Below are 18,387 nucleotides of genomic sequence, written 5' to 3'. Positions count from 1 at the left end.
GTCTTGTGTCTGGGATTCACATCCATTTAATTACTGTGCTTCCTGTTGTACAAGTGGTTACCAGCTCTTTAGCTCTTTTAGCCATCCCTGCAGCTTTATCTGGAAGTCTCCTTATTCACTCGAGTTTCACCAACAGGTACTTTTCATGAAAAGTGCACTCTTGGGGGAGGGGTTGGGGGGGTAGTGGAGGGGGGCGATGGTGGTGGAGGGATATCGCTGTTGACTTTAAACAGCATTTCTTAGAATGTTTCTCCCTTGTGGTATAATTTTTGTCTAAAGGTCAGGCTGCCAGAACAGATTTATGCTCTATACAAGACAGGAAGGGTTTTGGAACGCACCCACTATATAGCATTTTACGAAATAACTCTGTAGATTGCAAACAATACTGGCATTTTATGTTTGCTCCTAGTATTTTATCTTTCTATGTCAGACGTGTTGAGTTGTTTTTTGCTTTTTTTTTTAAATATATTTTATATATTACTTCGCTTGATAGAAGAATCATCATTATTGTAAAACACTAAAGCATTCCTTACTGGAGGGCACAAAGGATCTGCAGAGTTTTGAGAAGTCAACCCTTTATTTTTAGACTCTTTAATATTCAGAGCATGTTCTTTTTAAGCTTTGCAAATGTACTTGAAGGGGGGAAAAGTATTTAAACATGGAGAAGGTCCAAGTGCATACTTGACAAAGGAGGACAAAGCAGGCGAGAAGAATATTTGTAGCTGGAGGGAACAATGACCTGGATGCCCAGTGGGGTTTTAGGCAGGCACCAGTTTGTTTGTGTTGATGGTCTGGTAACGTTTGGGGTGGATTGTTGATGGTCTTACTAATGTGTGCAGGCTCAGAGCTATTTGTATTATGGCAGTAAACAGAGACACATTACTTAATGTGTTGGTTTAGACGGTAGGAGCTGATCTTTATTGGGTGGGCTACTGTCCCGAAGTGTTAGGTTTTACCTGGTTGCTGAGTGGGGACATAGTAAAAGAACTCCTTTTTTGGAGGTTTATTTTCCATCGACTATTCCATAACTGTCGTCAGACCAGAGAGCAGGTAGTGCAAAGGTTTTATTTTTGGAGTTTTTTGAGTGATAGACATATAAGGACTCATCAAGATGGAATGATGTAGGTTCTGTTCATTTCCTCAAGACGAACACTCGCTAGCAACAGCCACCGATGTCAAAACCTCATTCAAAAGCCTTCACTGCTTGGAGGATTCTTGATCACAGTATGTGTGCAGCATCTCTTAGGACTGACAAGGCCTCTTTTGCTTTAGTTTTGCTGTTACTTGATAGTCAATGACCATTTAGCCCTTCAAAATATGCCCTCGCTGCTTCAAGCTGCCAAACCAGATCGGCAAATATAAAGGACATTCCCAACAGCAAGCAGCTATGATAAGAAAGTACTTGGCAGTGCTCTAGTCAGGTCTTCAGACCTTTTGTAACCTGGAAAGTCTGTATCTTACTTTCATGCACGTAACTGTATAACTCGAGGCTGCTCTACTGATAACTGAGGAGAAAAAGGTAAAATGCATTTTTGTGTCTTGTGTCTCATGTTCGTTTTTCTTTCTTTCCCTGTCTTCAAGGGAATTTTTCTCTACTTTCCCACTTTTATCGCTGTCTGATTTATTTTTAATCTATGGATTACACTTAAGCCCAAAGTTGTTTGCATGCTTGTATCTACTCAGTAGAATCCTTCCCGTAAAATACAATTTATTTAGCGTTTTGCAAGAGAAAATAAACTATAACCATAATGGGCATTTTAGGATCTAAAAGCTTCTGTAAGGCTTATGTTTTCTCATCTCCTGAAAGTATAAATCCATGACATTAAGTGTGGGCTTTTTCCATTTCATTTGGTCTTACTAAGAGAGAGAGAGAGAGAGAGAGAGAGAGAGAGAGAGAGAGAGAGAGAGAGAGCTCTGTATTTGCAAGTTGTATTAAAATGCACTTTACTTGGATAAAAAAAAAAAATCAAAAAATGTTAAGCAAAGGAACTTTTCGTGATGGAGAATGAGGGCAAAACAAGAATCGTTTGGCTAGTTGTGTGTTTGTGCCAACTTTTTTATTTATTTCGTGGAGCGTGGGAACTTCTCTTACCTCACCTTGAAGGGCAGTGCGGACCTTGTTTACTCAAGCACTTGGAGGTGTTTGGATTAAAAGGCCGCTTTGCCAGCTGATTGCCCACTCTCACACTGGTGATTTAGTGCAGAATTCATCTTTTCTAGCTTTTGGATTTTGTACATTCTGTCACGGTGTAGAGGAGCGTAGCAGGTCCCCATCGTGGGACCAATACATTATTTATTCTGGCTAATCCTTCTGCGAGTTTGTTATTGTTAAACCAAATGGCCCTTTAAGTAAAGAAACGGTTAAGTAGATCCGTTGTTATATGTAGTTGTCTAATGAAGAGATTTACGGCACTGGCAAAGGGCTATTGTGTAGGCATTACCCTCTCACAGCATGCCCACGTATTATCTTAACAACTCTGCCACATTTCATAGGAAACATTTTCATACGAGGGCTTAAATATTAAATGCAACAATTGCTCTCCAATAGGATTATTGTAACATGGGAAAAAAAGTAAGCAAGGTCTGAACTGTGAGTGGGGCGCCGAATTAGGATTTCTGTGTCAGAGCATGATTACGCCGTGTAGTGAAAACGTGCACAGTGGGAGTGCGTTGAAAAGACATTCTGCTTGCACAGATATTGGTCTCGGTGAATGATCTCTAGGGATTTTGGCAGTTACCGCTCTGATAATCCTTAGGCGCCAAAAATTTGCTTTCTGCTAAATCGGAAGGTGAAAAATGTGTCAAAGTTTCATCACCAAAAATAGTTCACAAAAAAAAAAAAAATCCTTCTCCTATGTATACAGGAGACTTCTGGTGTAGTGACCAACACATCAGGAGGCCTAAAATGGCTCATTTCATCTGGATGTGTCTCGATTTAATGTTTTTTTTTTAATGCTGCGCAATTGAGCGCGTTTGAAATTGCCGTTCCTTATTGGATCCTGTTGTATTTCGATTTTCGGCCACATTAAATGAGATGAATTATTTTTCATCCAAGTTGACTTTGCTTGATATGACCTCTTGGAACAGGAAATGCACCTTCTAATCTATGCATGATTCATACTTTTAATAGGTCTTGGTTATATTGACCTATTCTGTAGAACTCTATAGCGTCTTTGTCGTTTCCCATATGCTTACATAATCTTGCATGTATATGCAAATGCTAATCGTCGTGAAACAACTTTACTTGTGCATAGAACCTACCTCCTCTTAGTCCTTTCCCTTTGCCTCCTGCCTGAATATCTGTCTGTGCTGTTGGTGACCTTCCCCAGACGTCGCTGGTATTTTTGCGATATCAGTTTCGAAGTGAGGCTGTCAAATATTTTGCCTCCGCTTATCTGGGAGTTAATTATACATTGTAGTTAGAAAGGTGTCCAAACTCTGTCTGATCTCCCTAGTCTGGGAAAGAAAAACGTGTCACGATTCCAGAGGGCGTTGAACTCCATTGGCCAAGGTCGGTGAGAGCATGTGTGTTTTGTAGGAATGGAGTTGAGTCTTTTCCCAGGCTTGCATGTCGTAAGCACAGATCTAAACCCTCCTATTCCTGTTTATGTAATAGTAACATGGTTCGTAAAGCTAAAAACCGACCTATGTCTATCCAGTTCAGCCCATTATCCTGCAAAGTTGATCCTGAGGAAGGCAAAAAACCCTCCTGATCTAGTAGCCAATTTTCTTCACCTCAAGGGAAAAAAATTCCTTCCTGACTCCAAATCTTGCAATCGAAACAACTCCCTGGATCAACGACCCTTCTCTAGAACAGAAATGAATATTTAATGATGATAGAAGGTGATCAGTCCCTTCGTATAGCAATGTTAGCTAAAAAAAATAAATACAAAAATGCCTAAAATGATCATCCCTTGGTCTCTACATTTTTGTTTGTTCACCATTCGACAAGGAATGCCCTGTTTGTAGATACGTAGGTTTCAACAGAATGTTAAAAATGAGCGCCTTGTTCATAATTTATTAGTTTGATTAATGGTCTTAAAGTTCTCAATGGGTTATTTGTCTGGCACCCCGTAACAATGGCTTTTTTTGTGTTTTATGGATTGAGCGCACGTAACATAAGGGCACAGTTATTACATTTATAAATGTTGGCGTGTAGTTTATATTTCATAATCTTCTCTGTCATTGGGCAATAGTTGGTTTCATTGTTTTGAGGAGAAAGGCAGACACTCTGGCTCATCTGAAAATGTATAGCATGTAGATATATAGGGTCCTTTTATAATGCATTTTTTGTTTTTCATGTAGTTCCAATACCCCTTGCCTAGCAACTCTATAAACTCTCCATAAAACACACCATGTAGTGACTATTTATTGTGCTATTACAGGTTGTTTGCTGACTGTCTATTGGGTTTCCAGGTAGTAACGTTGGTGAATAGTCCTTCATCTGGGGAATTTTGATATGTCATTTCCTGTTCCTGTGACCTTTTACATTGAAATTGTGTGGTGTAATCAGGGATTCGGGCATTGATGGTGTTCACTAGTACTTTTGTGCTTATGTTCCCTAGATTTTATTAAGCTTTTTAGATCTTGTGCTGCTTTTTATGTAGTGTCTATAATTCGGACTATATTTTAAAGCTAGTAACATAGGAATGACGGTAATAAAATGGCTAATGTGCAGTGTTTCTAATACTCTACGACACAGCTTTGCTAAGAGAGTAAAAGATGGCTGGCTGAGATTTCCTTACTCATTTCGGTGTTCATATGCCTGATGTATATTTTTACTATATTCTGTTGGTCCACTCGAATTTCTGTGCATTTATCTGGCTGAAACCTAAGAAGCCAGCTAGACATCGATCCTATCACTTTTCAGATATGCTCAAAATAGCGCTATGTTACTTGAAGTATCACACAGTTTCTTGCAGACCATTGGCAATGTATTCCATGCTACCTTATCTAACATGGTGCTGTCAGTACTTGGTTTGGTTCTTCTTTCATGGGAATCTTCTGAATTGTGCTAATTAAGATATGTCATGAATAGTGCAAGTCACGCTTCCAGTCGTGCCGACAGAGTGCAGATTGTGGGTCTGTTCTTTTTTATGTTCATACTTGCGTCTGATCTATTTCTAAATGGTGCCAAGCTATGCTTAGACACAGCAACAGATAACTGGGATCTGTCTCATTGAATATATTGGGTAAACATCAACACAAGTCGTCAGAAAGTCTTGGCTCAACTCTTACTTCCACTTCTTGGTTAGCAAGTTATTGTGTTACAGCACAATGGGTACTTTCTGGAGAATAAATGAGGCGTGTGACCTAATGCCATGTAAATATTGGCCTTCCAACTTAATATTAAAACTCTTTTTTGAGAAAAAAAGATTTGATACAGCTTGATATCTTGTAATTATTGGCAAAGATGGCTGTACAACATGGTGAGCTTATGGTGCATAGAAGCTTCTACCTAGTCAATGCCAAAAACTTCCATCATAGAAAGTTTAGACCCTTCAAAAGTTAGGATTTTCGCTTCCTTAATTAATATTTTCTAGATCTTAAAGCGCAATGTGTCCTCCTGAACTAATATGTGTACATAGTAATACTGCCCCCCCCCCTTTTTTTTATATTTTTTTTTCCTAATTGTTGATGGGGTCAACCCTCTCTGTTTGTGGGCATGACGTAGTGTGTCCTAATTAAAAACTTTGCAACTTCTTATGGTTAGGAACCTCCTCCATAATTCCTCATCTCCTTTATAACTCAAGATTTGAGTTCAGTAGTGGTCCTCCCCACAATCAACTGTAAGTATTATGTTTGTTGTGGAGTTTTCTCTTCCATCTATCTCTTCTCCTGTCCACATAGAATTTACAATGGCTTTGATTGGAAAACCGTTGTGGCCATGTTCAATAAACTATCTGCTTTAGTAGTTAATAATTAGTGCTTGCAGATAGAGGTAATTATAGAGTCCCTAATGGTTTACTTGTTTGTACTTTATTTTTGTGACCCAAGTCTATAGTTTGTACACATTACTATAGGTGAATGTGTTTTTTTTTTTTTTTTTTTACTGTCATTTGTTACCAGTTTGTCTATGCGCCATTTGACTCGACTACAACTTTTTGTACTTATGCTCTCCACTTCCGAATACTTAGGATGTGATTATTTTACATGGATTTTAGTTTATTTCATGATATTATTCTTTAGCTTGATGTTCTGGTCTATTTAACTTTAAGATTGTATATTAAAGTGAAACATTTTAATATCGATCAAGTGGCTTGATAAGAGGGAACATAGAGGCTTAATTTTGGCTTTATCGGTTTTGGTTGTGGTGACGAAAGGTCTTATGGCATCTGTCTAGAGCGAGAAATATATGGTTTTGGAAGGAGATGATAAAATCTAAATATGATTTATTGTAGGAGGGAAGATTCAAACTCTCCACAACAATCTGTAATTTTGTAGACAACCCTTGTGTCTTCTCTAGTCGAACATGTTGTTCAGTTCATTAAGTCTTGCTCGAATAAGTTTGAGTAAGATCTGTCTTCCTTTTTTGGACAACACTTGCGTAATTTATGTGTTAAACACGTCAATGTAGTTCATTAAAGTTTACTAAGAAGAGATTTGAGTCGCATTATGTCTTGTAGACAACGCTTATGTCTTCTCCATCACGTAGGACATGCCCATCACTTGTCATAGCTAGAATCCATTTGCTTGTAATAGGTCTTGCAAATACTTGGTTACAGCAGCTAGTGTACAGTACCATAGATCACCTGGCTACTTCTTGTCCTACAATTAACATTTACAGCATGAACACCCCAAGCTGAGCCATATTTTAGTCTTTTGTATTGGGATTGTCCATTTCAGCCTTAAATCATTTTGGTTTTTTAGCAGAAGCGTGCACTGTGAAGACACTTAGGTCAGTAGCCATTTGCTAGTCAGATCTTAATCCATTAAGCTAAGGTGATCCTATTTCCATCATTTATTCATGTTAAAATTTTTATATTCGTCAAAAAAATATTTTCTGTAGTGTTTCAGTTCCCAACACGTGTTGAATAATGTGCTCAATAACTGTACATTATTGATGTCTTGGTCCTTGGTTAAAATCTGGCTCTTCGTTTTTTGTCCTCTTCGTGTGGGGCAGATTGGTTTTCATGAGAGATTTGTTTGGAGTGCAGTGGATCATAGTCTGGATGTTTTACACTATTTTTAATGGATGTAACCACTGACAAAATGATTGAAGAAGGTGCCTTTTGGTTCGGTGTAGGGAAGGATGAAGCTACTAGGTTTTGGTTTGAATTTCAAGATGCAGGTGTGTATCAAGAAAAAGGTCGAGGTTACTTAGAAGTCCTTCTGGTTTCTATTAAGAATGAAGACAATTCCCCTGCTACTAGATTAATGTGGATTCTTGTACTGTTACAGTAACACAAATCTACAAGTAGTCCTGAATGTCAAAAAATGGATGCAAGTTTAATCAGTTCTTTATTACAGTGGATGTAAACTTGTGGCTCTCATCCCAGCTTTCTCCGAACCATAGTATAGTAACCAACTATATGCTTATTAATACAAATATATATTTTTTTTATTTCCTTTGTCTCGCAGACTGTTTTTGTTTTTGGAGATCCTCTGAGTATCTGTGCCAAGTAGTGTTACATGGTTTTATTATTACTGCAAATTCCATTTGTGGTTGAGGAGGGAAAAAATATTAAATTTAATAATATTAAAATATGAAAAAAATAGCATTGCAGGAGACGTAAAAGGGTTTAATGGATTAAAGAGTTGACTTATTTAGTACTATTTCACCCTTTCATCATGCCCCGAATTGCCTCCCCAGCCGTGCCCAATGATCAGTATTTGGTCACATCAAGCATGTTCCATCATGTCTTATACTGAAGACATGATGGAACATGCTTGATGTGACCAAAAGTGGATGATGCCTCCTTATCTGTGTCAGCACTGGCCAAGTATGAGGTTTGGCAAAAAATTGCCTGTATTATGATTTTCTATGTTCATTGAGTTTATTGGCAGATGTTTTCCCTTGTAATTTTGGATAGTATTTTTATTTTCTTTCAATACTTGGATGTTTGTATTGGCTACAGTCATTGCTAGTTTTGTAATGAGTAAAATTTTTGTAATTTTTCATTTTTTTTTGAAGCCGGCACCAATACAGATTCCATAGTTGGATGGTCAATGACTTCTATTCTCACAAGACCAGATCTGCTGTAAAGACTTAATTTTGGGTTGCAGACAAGTTTTGCGTGGCTTCAAAGTACTCTTAAAGGGAGTGCTTTACTTTTTCCTGCTTCCGCCCATTTATTTAGTCTCCGTTAGATACTAAACTCAATCACATTTGTACATGTGTACAGAATTTAGTAATGCAGAATATAACCTTTTTTATGTTTTTTTTGATTATTTTCTGTGTTAATCCTTTTAGATGCCAGCTTAAAGGAATTTACTATATGATTTAGTCACTGCACTGAAACACCATGCCTTAATGACACCTATAATAACGATCTCTAAATTTTTATGTCTAATTAGCATGAATTTTTGCCCAGTCAACAAAACACTTCCACCAGGAGAGTAGATTATGGATGCGTTTAGCTGTCCCCAGTGACGGATTACAGTGTAAAATATATCATGACCTCTCGCTTTTTCAGAACAATAGCTTTTGATTGAAGGGTGTCTTGCATGTAATGTCATTTTAAATGTATTTTCTATGCAGGATAAATGTCCTTAAGATATTTACAGCCCCTAACTACAAGGACGGTGGCAGGAGTTTGATTGCATTGTTAATATTTCTGCTGGCCTGATAATAAAATGGGGAAACGGAACGCCTATTGTGGAGCATGTCATATGGAAACATAGCCATAGATCACACCGTGGGTCCTCTCCAAGTAACGATGCTCAGACGGGAAAATGCAAAAAATTCCCCTAAATGATCCTAGATTTTGCACTTTAATTCTATAGAGTGATTGTTTTCTGGCAGAGGTGGATTTATTAAGCCCAAATTCTGTGAAACTGTATGTGCTAAGCCTCTATGTTAAATTGCAAACTGGAAAGTTACACCAGTAAATGGACTAGAGGGTATAGACAGATGTAACCTCGTGTCCTCTTCTCGGTCGACGCCAGTGAATTCTCAGAGATTTTATTTTTTAGACTTGATTTACCACAATTTTTTGTTTCCAGTAATCCTCAAATCTATTTCTGACATCACACATTAGAGTTGTCTCTAATTGCATTAAAATGGGAGGACGGTGAACTCTGAGAGTCTGTATGACTGTAGAGTTCCATCAGCTGTAGGATAGGAGACCTGAAATGAATCTTGTGGGGAAGAATGTATTTATTTATTTTGTACTGACGGCAATTTGGTGCCATTACCAGCTGTACATGGATGAGAGAAAAACGGCACAACACACAAATACTCGTCGTGTCCTGTGCATTTAACAGCCGGAAACCGAGCAATATGACTGAGGTTCATCAGTCAGGAATAATGGCTACTGCCACCCGTTGGCATTTCTTGTTTTATTGCATTTTTTTCATGTTTTTGTGTATTTTTTTTGGTGTGGTTATCCTTTATTTGATGTTTTTGCAAGCCATAGGTAATTGCAGAAATAGAGATCTCCAACTGTTCTAATTTTCCCAAACAACAACACTTTCTTCTGATTTCCAGTCTTAAAGTGGATCTGTGCTGTGTACCTGGAAATACATTAAATAGGAAATAATACATTTGTATATATACATTTTTTAAAGATGGGGTTATATGTAACCTCGAGGTTGAGTGATGTATGTGTGTATGTGTATATATATGTATGTGTATATATATATATATATATATATATATATATATATATATATATATATATATATTCTGTTTGTGCTACAGTTTTTAATGCGATTTTCAATATCAATCCATCTATCTGTGTGCTTTTCCTTTTCAGACATATTTTTTAATGTTTACACCATATTTGCAGGTTCCACTTGGATCTTTCTGTGGAATATTAGTTTAACTTCTATTAAAGGGATTACCCTACACAAAAAAAAAAATATATAATAATAAATTATGTTTTGCACACCATTATTTTAATTATATCAATACAAAAAACACTACTCTGCCGTGTAATTTTTCACCTTTCTTTCTCTTTTTTTTTTTTTTACTCTCATATTAGGAGTACTTATCTCATCCCTTTGTGTAGGTGGGCAGCAGCTCATCCCAAGTGATAGTCAAGCTACTGCATCATGTAGTAGTGCATTGTAGTCAACCCCTTCTTTTCCTTCATAGAAAACAGTCCCTCATTCAGCAGTAATAGATATTGCTGCGGTATGCAGTGCCCTTCTCTCTGCTGTCTAGAGAGAGATGAAGCCGTGTATTTTTTTAAATTTATTTACAAGTCGGAATGACTGAGAGGTGTCTGGGCTGCTCCACCTGCTTCACTATGGGATCACAATGCCAGCACTGGGGGGGGGGGGAGGGAGCAGGAAAGACGCTGAGCTTGTTAGTCCACCTGTGAATGCAGGAGATGGTGGATCAGAAGGATAAACGTCAGGGGGCGCTACCAGAGAGAAAAATGTAATGTACATAAAAGCCTAACAATATTTTCATTGCATGTATATTGCAATAATACTTTGAAATGTCCAACTCTTTGCATAGTTTCACTTTTCATGTAATAACTCCTTTAATATTTTGCCTATGGTTGGCCCATGGATGGTTGGCCCATGGAATCTGGTAGGAAAGAGCATTACTCATTCCTGATCTATAAAAAACTAGGAAGAATAAACATGGTGTAGTTCATGTGCACTTGTCATTGCCGCCCAAATTGTAGGTGGATATCATAAGAGAACTTAAAGAGGACCTTTCACTAGAATAGAAAATCTAAACTAAGTATACAGACATGGAGAGCGGCGCCCGGGGATCTCACTGCACTTACTATTATCCCCGGCCGCCGCTCCGTTCTCCCGCTATGCCCTCCGGTATCTTCGGTCACTAAGTTATGGTAGGCGGAGTCTGCCCTTGTTCTTCTGTAGCGCTGGCCAATCGCAGCGCAGAGCTCACAGCCTGGGAGAAAAGAACCTCCCAGGCTGTGAGCTCTGCAATGCGATTGGCCAGCGCTACAGCAGAACAAGGGCAGACTCCGCCTACCATACCTTAGTGACCGAAATCTCCGCCTACCATAACTTAGTGACCGAAGATACCGGAGGGCATAGCGAGAGGACGGAGCGGCGCCCAGGGATAATAGTAAGTACAGTGAGATCCCGGGTGCCGCTCCACATGTCTGTATAGTTAGTCTAGATTTCCTATTCTAGTGAAAGGTCCTCTTTAATCTCTCAGTTCTTTAGGGAATTGTGACGTCTCTAAGGCTACATACACATGGCAGAAATTTACTTCTTTGCATTTCTACCCCAAACCCACACGGAAAACCATGTGTTACTTGTGTGTTTTTTTTGGTGCAGATCTTGCCCTTTGTGGTGGAGAGTTACTGGCACAACTCTAGATCTTTTTGTTGACCAATGTCTGGATGGGAGTTATAGCGGCATTGTGGAAGTATTAGAACATGCTCCTTGTTTTATCACAACGACCCCAAGCCTATTGCGGAAGTGACCCAGTGAGGGTTTACACTTTTATGTTTGTCTGATACATTTACTGGAATGGGGTAATTAAAGGAGTTATGTAGTGGGTTAAAACTGATGACCTATCCTCACGATTGGTCATCAATATTATATAGTCAGGGGTCCAACTTCCAGCACCCCTACCAATCAGCTATTTGAAGAGGTTTGGGCGCGTGTGTGAATGATACTTCTTCAAAACTACCTGCGCATTGTCGTCTTTGCTCGCCCCATTCAAGTGAATATTGATGACCTTTCCTGAGGATAGATAATCCATTTTTATCCACTACTCAACCCCCTCTAACTATATGATTATTTTTCTTTACATTTTGACAATAAAAATATACAAAATAATCTAAAACAAAATATTTTACTTTTTTATTTTTTGCTTTTTATATATTGCACCTGTTTTTTTTATTTTTTTTTATTCTCTATATTTTTTTTTTTACAGTCATAATAACCTTTATTTATACCGTCTGAACGCTTTTTCTTTTTTTTTTTTTTTCAGAAGTGTCATGGACTGCTTGTTTTCTTAAATAACTAATTTGCTGCCTTTCCCTTTATGTCTCCAATTAAAGTCTTCTAACCTCCATTCATGACTGTCACCATAGACGTGCCCTAGGACGTCTTAGGTTTCATCCAGGCCACCTTCAGCTGACAGACATTATGCTTTGGCCTTGAAACAGCCTGGCCTTCCTTAGGTGTGAGTGACATGAAACACGAGGACTCTAGATGTAGTGTAATCCATCCTGCGTGAGATCTTATATTCATGTGTGATCCACGATAGGGAGCAGATAACGTTTTCGATAGTGTACCTCGGTCTTTTTTTATTTTTATTGATTTAGATCTGCCAATCTGTAATCAATATTAATCAGACCTAACTATTGAGCATTGTACGGGTATAGTAAGAAGCTGAAAGAATAGATCTATTGAAAACAGCTGGTGGCTTCCCAGAGAGCTCCGGCCTTGTTGTGTCTCATAACTTTTTTTTTTTTTTGTTATTCCTCCCTATACGAATGGGAAAATTCTTTCGTGCTCTCCTTGTTTCCTTCTGTTTGTAGTAATTAACAGCAAGGCAATGATTACAATTATTAACGAATAGTCAGTTCTTTTCCAAGCCAAACAACCAAAGGCCTTGCACATTGTTTTCCATCCATTCCTTAATGTGGCCAACTCCTTGTTGATATCGATGACCCAGTATGACACATCTTAAGTCATTATTATTTCATTTAGGGGGCTGTACGTATAGACCAAGTGGGAATCTGACTATCAAGTCGTTGAATGGCTTGTAACATTGATTTATGAGTCAAGGATTTTGTGTGCCGAGCCGAACACAGTTGAGATTGCACCTTATGTGCCCATTGATTTTTTTTGTTTCGGATTTTGCCTCGCAGTAATTAGACTATGATCTCACAGATGGTACCATTAAAATTTTGTATTTTTTTTTTTTGCCCCTTCTGTAAAACAATCTTGTAAATTACTCAAAAATGTTCATGTTCTGCAGGATTCTGAAGATCAGGAACAGCGAAGCCCTCCCGGTGATCCGCTCATAGTGAATAAGCATTGTGCAAAGGTCACATGTTATCTGCTATTATGTTGGATGATTTGACGTGGGTGGGGCTAGCGTAAATATTGGGAGAAGTAATCTGAATGCGTTGGCGGGGCACATGTTACAAAGCCCATTACAAAGTTGCTCTGTGGATATACACCTGAGTTTTATTTTAATTTTTTTTCGTTATTTCAGATTCTTCACGGTATTTTACGTGCCCAAAACACATGCAGACCTTCTCCATTGACTGAAATGGGGGATCCACATTTTAATTCTAACAGCGTATTATATATATTTTTTTTGTTCTTTCCTCTTGCGGTTTTAAACAAAACACACTGCAGAAAAAATTGACGTGCAGTCCATTTTGATGCAGAATATATGTCCAGAGCTCCCACTGAAATGGACAGGGTGAAAAACCATGTCAAAACTGCATTAAAGTATGAAAAATTGCATCCTGAAACACATCCCCCAACAGGTTTTTTTCAGCACAGAAAAAACTTTGTGTGAACCTACCATCAATCACAACTTTTTGCTCTTTTTAACTTTAAGATATATGTCTAAAATTAAAAGCTTGAAATAACTTATCCTTCCTGAAATTAGTGATCAAAATGTGTATACTGTGGAAGACAGTCCGGTCCCCTCTGGTTGCCGAGTTCACTTTTCTAGCAGACTCAAAAAGTTAGAACATTTCTAAGCCCAATCGCTCTCGGGCTCTTGGGATTCGTCCAGCCTTGTCAGGCAACATAAACTGGGTATAAAGTGTAGACTGCGCTTTTAATTCCAATAAAGCTGACTACACATAGTTAGATGGTATACAAAATCTTAAGGTTGCTGAGATGCCTTCAGATTCTCCATCCCCTGAAGAGCATGCCTCCTGGCAATCAGAGATTAACAGAAGTAGTTAAGTCCGGCCAGCCTCTGCCGGGTAAATATACTATAAAACAGCACGATAGCTCAGTGGTTAACACTGTTATCTTGCAGTGCAGGGATCCTGGGTTGGAATCTGACCAAAGGCAAGATCTGCATGGAGTTTGTATGTTCTCCTCATGGCTGCATGTGTTTCCTCCGAAACTCCAAAGACATGTGTAAAGGTTATCGGAAAATTAAACTGTGACCCCAAATAGGGATAAGTACCAATGTGAGTGATCATTGTACAGCGCTGAAGAATATGTTGGCACTATGTAACTGGATGAACTAACAGTGATATTATTCATAATTGCCAAATGGGACTTTGATGGGACATCTCTACCAGGGTCAAAGGTGTTCTTTGTTTTTTTGGGGTACTATATCTCCTTATGGATAGCATCTTAATTGGCATGAGGAGTCTTATAGGTCAGGCAATGTTGCTCTGGAAATCTGGGAGGAAAGGGATGCAAATGAGCTCTTAACAAGCTCTGCCTCTTATGCCACCAATGTTCTACCTTTTAAGAAGCCTTGAGACATGACGGATAATAATTAAGCCAGCGCCTCATCTGCAGACAACTATTTCGGGGTGATTGCCCCTCATCAGTGCAGAGCAGAGAGTACTGGCTTAACTGGATGAGAGGCCTAGGTCAGGATTTGTGCGCTACTACATCTCCTTATGGAGTGCGCCTTAATGGCTCACTTCTGATAGAAAGTTGGGGGGGGGGGGGGGGATCCTTTATGACGCCCATATGCCATTGGGGTAATTGAACTTGAGCTTTTTTTTTTTTTTTTTTTTTTTTTTTATGTATTATAGCCATAAGGTAACCCATCTAAGCTGGCAGGGGCTGTTCTTTGATTTCTGGGTAAATATCGGGTATGGTCAATTTTTATCATGCCCAATTCTTTGTCCCCTTGGAGATACACCTATGGGCCAGTCACTTTCGAAGTTAGGGAGGATACAAAATGGCAAATAACCGTCCGTAGTAATAGAAGTTTGCATCAAGCTGCATTAACACAGCTGAGATCTCTATTCCCCTGTTTACCTCTGCCCCTGTGTTCGCCAGACGGAAAGTGGCACCATAAGCCTTGTCTTCATCTAAAATTCACATTATTGGTTTTGTTTTTAAATTTTTTATTTTTTTTTGCTCCAGATGTCTTCACCGTTAGTAAAATGTTGGGATGTTTGGATGTTTTGGAATGAAATCTGTTTGCTACACCAGATAAGCCCCTGTCTTCTAATAGATGCAGCTGCAAAATGCCCCCGAGTCTGCCTGTGGTGTCCAAAGATATTAGCATATTTAACATGCTTCTCAGCAGGACACTAAGATATAACAGTTGTAATTGACTTACTGAATCTCTCCCATTTCCTTCTCCCTTAGCCTCTGTGTACGGGAGATGTCTTATTAGTGCCCGATCACCAATACGTGATCCAGGGAGACGGTATGAATCATTAATACATTCAGCACTCACCGAAGACGGTTTAAAGGCAAAGTCGGCTAACACAGGAGCCACCGCTTCTAAGTTATGCGAGTTCATGTGAGAGCGGCCATCGGTTCCTTTTCTTCCGTCAAGGGAGTTCGATTCTGTGACTTCCATGTTAATTAATAACTGGTATTTCAGACAAATCCTGAGATTCATAACTTCCAGCCAAGCGGCATCTTCCCTGCTTTTATGGGAACTTTCCATTATTAGGCATGATTTATTATGTGATAATAAAATAAAGAGCAGAATGAGTTATACGACTCAGTTATGTGTCGGAGGAAATATTTAATCGGCCGGAACAAAGAGCGCGAGAGTCAAGAGTTTGATTGGTAGACGTTTGTGTTACTGTGTTGTTTTTTAATTAATGGTGTGCACTGGCTAATGAGTTCTTAATAATGGTAGGTTTAAAAAAATATATTATTATTATCATATCATTTTTGCACTTTTTTCAATTTAAACAAATCTAAATTAGATGAATTTTTCAAATTTGATATCATTTTATTTTTTATTTTTTTTTCTAATTTTATTATTTTTAGTACTTTTTTCAAACTACTAATACTTCAATTTCTTGAAGCTGAGTTATCGCTCGTATTTAGCTGGTCCGAAGTTGCAGGTTTTGTACACGTCTCATGAATGACTTGTTTTGGGGGCTGTAATTGTGCGTACATGATGTTTTATGGTGGTGTTTATATGGCTTCCACCTGTAGATGAATCATTGTTTGAGTGATATTTTAGCACTTTTTTTTGCGCTAGGCTACTTTCACACTCGCGTTTTGTGCGGATCCTTGATGGACGGTTCCGTTCAGATAATCCAACCGTCTGCATCCGTTCAGAACGATTCGTTTGTTTTATCTTTTACATAGCCAAGACGGATCCGTCTTGAACACCATTAAAAGTCAACGGAGGATGGATCTGTTTTCTATTGTGCCAGATTGTGTCAGTGAAAACGGATCAGTTTGGGTCAGTTTCATGTCCGTCTCCAAAGCGGAATGGAGACGGAACGGAGGCAAACTGATGCATTCTGAGCGGATCCTTTCCCATTCAGAATGCATTAGAATGCGAACTGATCCGTTTTGGACCGCTTGTGAGAGCCCTGAACGGATATCGCAAACGGAAAGCCAAAACGCGAGTGTGAAAGTAGACATAGTGTTGTTTGGTTCCTTCGTTGACATGGGGAGGACGGCAGCAGCTGAATCAATACATGGGACACCAAAGTGAATTTAGATTGCACCCATGTGACTGATGTGGATGGAAGGTGTTAATGTGTATAGCGGAGTGAAGACATGTATAACTGTCTCCTCCCAGACTGCTAACATGGACCATATGTCTTTTTTCTCTTTCGGTTACGTTTTCTGTTGAGGTTCCTCTTAAGATTATAGACTCCGATTTTTCTTTTCTCTTCCTTTGTAAATCTGCATTTAATTAAATTGTCTGAGTCAGTCTATGTAAGACTTGTCTACACATCCTTTCAAATTTTTTTTGAGCCCCTCTCCTTTTCTTTTTATGCTATTCTTCCCCTACCTGAGTGTGAATTGTTAAATGTATATTTTTATCCATCCCCCCACCCAATATTTTTTTATAGAGCAATTTTAATGGTAAATTCATGGATGGTTTAGAATTGGCAGTGTGGCCTACTAGTGCACCATTCTCTTGGATCCAAGCAGTTATCAGAGGGTCCTTAAGCACCCACAGTTCTTCTTGCCTTTTTGGCTATTTTTTTTTCTTTTTTCAGTCTTCTTACTCCCTTTTGTTAAAAAGGTCCACTGATGACCTGCTGTCATGTTGCTAGAATCCCCAGGGAGCATGCAGTTTCCCTATAGTGCCCCTACAGGGGAAAATAAATATCACACGGTGGTTCTGAAATCAATGAGTGGTCTGTTTAATGCACAGATGTGGTGGGCCCTACAGAGTGAGAGACATACCAATTTGGGCAACCCTCCTCTATTATATTAGAATTCCTTAAAGGGGTAGTTCAAGAATTTAATATTGATCACTTCTCCTCAGGATAGGCTATCAGTATCAGGTGGAGGTCCGATACCCCTACACTACCACCAGTCCCAAGTAGCTGCAGACCTGGAAGTTGGTGCCGGAACTACACAGCTCCATTCATTATTTATTGGACGAAGCTGGTTACTGCAGCCCTACTCCTATTAATTTCCATGGATACCAGAGCTACTGCAAAACATATGAACCACCAGAGGTTGTAGGGTGTTGGTCCCCTGCCAGTCCTCGGGATAGGCTTATCAATATTTGATAGGTGTATCTCAAGCACCCCCACCAATTAGTTGTTCTCGAATAGCTGTGGCTCCGGAACTACAAATTCCATCCATTGTGTAGTGGACAGAGCTGGTTACTGCAACACCAGAGCTACTGCAAAACATATGACCACCAGACGTGGGGGCTGTTGGTCCCCACCAGTCCTCAGAATAAGCTTATCAATTTTTGATAGACCCCCACCAGTCAGATGTTCGCAAGTAGCTGTGGCCCCGGACGTTGGCATTGGAACTACACAGCTGGTTACTGCAACGATTCACTTCATTGGACCCCAGAGCCACTGTAGAGCTGCTGATTGGGAGAAGTATAGGGTGTCGGGCCCCTGTCAATCAGATATTGGTGGCCTATCCTAAGTATCAGCAATTAGTATTAACATCCTCAAATATCCCTTTAAAGCCTCATGCAGACGTCCGTGGAACACGGTCCGTGAGATACCAAACTGGCATTGCAGGAGCGCATGGCGTCCTAGCAACGCCAGTCCCGTATCTCACGGACCGTGTTCCACGGACATCTGCATGAGGCTTAGTAGTATTTTAAAGTGAATTTTCTGAACCTGTAAAGAGAATGCCTGTATGTATTATAACTAGGTGCCTGTT

General features: G+C 39.2%; 1 protein-coding gene across 7 annotated transcripts in view; it reads left to right on the top strand.

Moving 5' to 3' along the window:
- The window catches only part of ADGRL2 (adhesion G protein-coupled receptor L2), a 185,797-nt gene that overhangs the window by 10,999 nt on the left and 156,411 nt on the right, over positions 1–18,387 (top strand). Inside the window, exon 1 of one of the 7 annotated variants that reach the window (XM_040408487.1) lies at positions 76–136. The exons of the other annotated variants lie outside the window; for them this stretch is intronic. The gene's annotated coding sequence lies outside the window, so the exon portion shown is untranslated. Of the gene's footprint in view, positions 1–75; positions 137–18,387 lie in introns of those variants that run through there. 7 annotated transcript variants of the gene reach the window in all.

The sequence above is a fragment of the Bufo bufo genome, chromosome 9 (assembly GCF_905171765.1).
Source record: "Bufo bufo chromosome 9, aBufBuf1.1, whole genome shotgun sequence".
Lineage (NCBI taxonomy): Eukaryota > Metazoa > Chordata > Amphibia > Anura > Bufonidae > Bufo > Bufo bufo.
This window is presented reverse-complemented; position numbering and strand designations above follow the sequence as displayed.